The sequence below is a fragment of the Sciurus vulgaris genome, assembly GCF_902686455.1.
Source record: "Sciurus vulgaris genome assembly, contig: HiC_scaffold_178_arrow_ctg1, whole genome shotgun sequence".
In the NCBI taxonomy this organism is placed as follows: Eukaryota; Metazoa; Chordata; class Mammalia; order Rodentia; family Sciuridae; genus Sciurus; species Sciurus vulgaris.
In genome coordinates, this window is record NW_027632875.1 from 1,970,238 (window position 1) to 1,975,223 (window position 4,986).

At 43.3% G+C, this 4,986-nt stretch overlaps 1 pseudogene across 1 annotated transcript; it reads right to left on the reverse strand.

Moving 5' to 3' along the window:
- Window positions 1-2,438, reverse strand: LOC306652347 (enhancer of polycomb homolog 2-like; annotated as a pseudogene). Its single transcript has one exon. The product of its transcript is annotated as an enhancer of polycomb homolog 2-like (transcript).
- Between the last annotated feature and the right edge of the window lie 2,548 nt (window positions 2,439-4,986).

A 4,986-nucleotide genomic window follows, 5' to 3' on the forward strand; every position in this document is an offset into this window, starting at 1 on the left:
GCACACCATCCACACAGGAAAAGCCACATGTTTTAGGTTATGTCACTTCCATAGCTACTGTTGTCTCTGCTATTCCACTTAAACCTGATCTTTCTGGTTCATGGTTCTCTCTTGCTATGCTGCTGATGGCACTACTGGGAGTAAGCTTTGGCACTCTGTCCATACTGGCAGCAACTGTGGCAAGTTTTAAGGCTGTTGGTGATGGTGCTGAAGTCAGTGTATTGATATGCACATTGACTGGAGAAACAACACTGACATTATTGAGGTGCACTACATTTGTCAGGCAGGAATTGTTCATGGGAAGTGTTTGAGGACTGCTTGTGCACAATGCTGGGATTAAGTGGTTTGTAGTAGTGTGGCCAACTGTCCTTATAAGTTGTACGGCTGGAATCTCTGGGCTGGATGATAAAGTCATATTGGTGGAGGTTCCTGAAGCCTGGACAATACCATTTATGTTGTTGTGGCCTGTGTTCTATTCCTTGACTACTTCACTGCGACCTGGAACAGGTGCACTGACCACTGCAGATGCAGCAAAGTGGGCGCTGACTGAGTTGAGTGTTTTAGACATGCAGTCAGAGGTGCTTGAGCCCTGTGCTTTTGGTGTGTCCATTGTGAGGAATGCTAAGATTGCTGTTTCTGCTGAAGCTGAGCCAGTTGCTGTCTTCGCATTTGAACTAACTGCTGTTGATGTGTCTGAATCTGCTCTTCTGTGATGTCCCCTGTTACTGACATGCCATTCTTGATGGTGTTCAATAAAGCTTCAGCTGTTGCAGAAACTCTTTTATTGTTCGCAGTCTGCCCTGGTTTTCTGGAGGTACATTTTTCACCATCACTGTCCTGTAAATTTAGTAGCCTTGACTGGAAACACTGTAGTTGACGAGATCTGATATTGCTTAATATTTCAGAAAGGGACAGTCTATTTTCACAAGGTTTACTGGAAGCATTGGTCCAAGAGAAATTAGAAGAAAAGTCTATAGTTTGGGAAGAACTTGAAAAACTATTCAGCATTTCAAGGTCTATCAGTTTCAGGACTGGGACATGTTCTGTGGATATACAGTCCATTATGACCCTTCCACCCCTGCCAATTCACCTTCCTGCAAATCATATACATCTTCTTGGGACTGTAAGTATTGTAAGGCAATGCCTATACCTCAACTTATCCAAATCTGCCAATTTTGAATTCTTACATGTATGATCAGCTTGGTCCAAATGAGGAGCATAATACTGGCATCCTGCCCTCCTTGTGAAAGCACAGGGACCATCAGGATCATTTTCTTTTTTGAGTTCTGATACTGGGGATGGTACCTGTGGAAATTCATCTTCATCTGAGCTGTGAAAGTCATATTGTTTAATGTCACTCTTACTGATCACAGGCAATGTCTCAGGAGTGGGCTGCTGAGACATTATCAAAGCCTCTGCTTTAGGCTTCGTTGGGTACTTCTTCTTTTGATGAACAACAGAAGCTACTTTTTTCAAAGGCAAATGATGAGGGTGTTTAGTTTTACATTCTTGGACTTTGCAATGATTTCCATTATGAAGAGTTGCTGGAGCAGCATACAACTCTTTTTCTGACCTACTGATTTTCACTTCATTAAGGATTTCACCTCCATAGTCTCCCAAATGGTATCTTTTTTCCACAACTTCTAAGGTTAACTGCAATAATTCTCATTTTGTTTTCTCTCTTCTCTTAATCATTTCCAAAATTGTTATGGCTCTACTAAACTCTTGTCTCAGTTTCAACATCTTTTCATAAGAGGCTTCATCATTCTTACAATTCTTTCGAGTTTGCATTTTCTCTGTTCTCCTCCGAAAGGCAACATAAGGGTCATTGTTGGTAGAGCCATCTCTTTTCTCTTGTTTCATTTGAAGAATGAGGATGGCCCCTTGCAGTTTTTACGTTTTCTCACTCAGTAGTCATACACAGCATTAATAAGATAATCATCTTCATTCAACAGCCGTTTTGCTTCTTGAAGTGTTACCAGCTGATTAGAACTGACTTTTTCAAGTCTTTCAATCATAATTTCAAATTGCAAAGGCTTAATTTCCATCTTTTTGTTAAGTCTATTTAATAAGGTCTCATCTTCTGAATCCATATCATAATCTGGTTGCTCGTTTTCTAGATTAAAAGGCTGAATATGAATGAACTGTTTGGACTGTTTCAACTCTCCTTTGTACAAGTGATTGTAATAGTTGACGTTGCTCCCTGCCTCAGGAACGGGAATGAGCATGCTCTTTTTTTTTCTCTCTAAACACTTGCTGTGCTGAAATAGTTGTAAATGATGTTCGGGTTCCTCCTCCTTCTCCATCCCGGTGGGCATCTGGGGCACGGCCCAGTTGATGGAGACGCAGTCTTCGAGATCATGAATGTCCTTGCCGCTGTAGAAGGGCAGCGGTTTGGCCGCGTCCAGCGACAGCGCTCTGAAGGAGAGTTTACCCATTGTCTCCCCGCCTTACAGGCACAGCCCTGGAGGCGGGGCGGCGACGGGGCAGGCGGGGAGGCTGGAAGGACTCCCACCGCCTCCTCCACCTCCTTCCTCATAGCAGCGCGGCCGACCCGCCCCTCCTCCTTCTCTTCACTGCCCGGCACAGCATGGGCGCCCACCCCGCCAAAAACAGTCCCCCACCGCCACTCCGCTGCTCAGCTGCCCAATCCTCTCCCTGCGCCATGGCCAACATGGCAGACATTCGTATGTATTCTTTAACAGGAAGTCATCCCAGTCTCAGTGCTATTAAGTGTCCTTTCTATTTCTAACATTCTACTGTTAGATTACCTTGTACCATGTCACAACCAAATGGCATGGAATTTCCTGGATTTGTGGTTTGAGACAGATGGCACATATGAATACAATGTCCTCACTAGACTAGGCTCAAAATTCTCCAGTGGATTCCAAAGTAACTCCAAAGTCAGGAATGACTCAGTTTCTGGTTTGGAAGCTGCACTGCTCTTATGGCACCTGAGAAGGGGTTTTTATCACAGGAGCTTCCCAACTTGTTGCTGAAAAGGTCAACTTCAGGTTGTTGGAAGATGCTCTGCTAAAGTAGGAGAGGTGACAAAGCCTCTGCCAGCATCACTCACTGGAGTCAAATACTCCAAACCATAAATCCACTACGTAATGACGTCAACACTTTGAACTCAAAAAATCCCCAAATCTCTGCAAGGAACCATAACATACCTGGCATGGATGATGCCCAAGGTCTGTCTAGAGGCAACAAGCACATGGCCCTTCAGCTCTACACCCCAGGCAGTAGATTTTTCAATCTTTTCAGGCAGATATCTAGTCAATTGATTTCTTTCTTTATATTCTTCTTCCAATTGTCCTTTAGAGATAATGAATGCAACATTGCCCTTGAAATGCCTTTTTACATTCTTACTTTATTGAATTTTAGAATTACAATATGACAAAAACTCTAAAAAGATTTTGCAGAGATCAGAGGACTTTGGTGTCATCAGAAACAAACACACCTGTTTGTTAGTGAGGCAGGGGAAAGGGATTACGCTGGTGTCACAAATCCCAAGTGTATTCATGCTGCCTCTTTCACAAACTGCATAACCTTGGGAAAATTCTCTAACCTTTCCATGCCTCAGTTGCCTCGGCTCCAAAATGAGCATAACCATTCCTCCCCAGCCTGTCTCACCAAATTGTTGAATTACTGAAATGCAATGATCTTTTTGCAAATTTTAAGTGCATTTTGCGTAATTAAAAGTGTGATCAATCAAGTATAAAATTAGGATATTTTAAACAAACGGGAATAGGTAAACTCTCCCACAGTGGGCCTGAAAGTGAAATGTATCTGATTAATGTTCAGATTCAGGAAAATCAAAAGCCTAAGTTTCGTAGAAGGGAGACCAGTCTAGTATAGGAAGGGGATGGATGTGAAGAGGCAAGGGGAAGTACTGGGGAACGAAGTCTCCCAGATGATGCTACGTCCATGTGCAAGTAGACCACAATGAATCCTGCATTTACACATAATTATAATGCCCTAATTAAAACAATATTAACACAAGGGAGAACAGTAGAGTAGAACAAAGTGATAAGAAGGGGGAAGAAGGAGGGAAAGGAGAGGTTCTTGGGAATGAGATTGATCAAATTATGTGCATGAAAGCATCATTCTCACACAGAAAAGCAACTTCCATTTCAGTTCCATTCAACTTGCGCATTAGAGGACTACAAGGGCAATACAAATGGGGCTACTCCAGAAAAGGGGAAGTAGATTTCTCAGTTGTTGGGGTCAGATTGGGAATGAGAAAAAGAGACATAAACGAGAGTTTCATGGAAATCCAGTCGTGCATTTGCTCAGAAAACACAAATCAGTTGCGGGCTTTCACTGCATGCATAGGGAAGCTCAATTCATGGAAATTGAAACCATTTGTTATAACAGAAGCACCGTGCATGGTGGAACTACGACATTTTTGAAGATTCGGAGAATGAGGAGGGGAGATGACAGATAGGCAAAGGTTCACTGAATTGGATTCGTGAACGTTTCTCAGAAAAGCAACTTCCATGTCAGCCCCATTCAACTCGCAAGTTAGAGGACTGCAAGAGCAACACATGAGGGGCTTTGCGAGATAACAGGGAGGTAGATTGCTCAGATGATGGGGACAGAGTGGGAATGAGGAGAAGAGAGAAAAAACCCAGAGTTTCATGGAAATCCAGTCGTGCAAGTGCTTAGAAGACACAATTCAGTTGCAGCTTTTCACTGCGTACATGGGGAAACTCAATTCATGGAAATCGAAACCGTTTGTTATAACAGAAGCACCGAGCATGGTGGAACTACCCCATTGGGGAAAAAACGGGTTATGAGGAGGGGAGATGATAGATAGGCAAAGGTTCATTGAATTGCATTCGTGAACGTTTCTCAGAGAAGCAACTTCCATTTCAGCCCCATTCAACTCGCAAGTTAGAGGACTGCAAGAGCAACATATGAGGGGCTTCGCGAGATAACAGGGAGGTAGATTGCTCAGATGATGGGGACAGAGTGGGAATG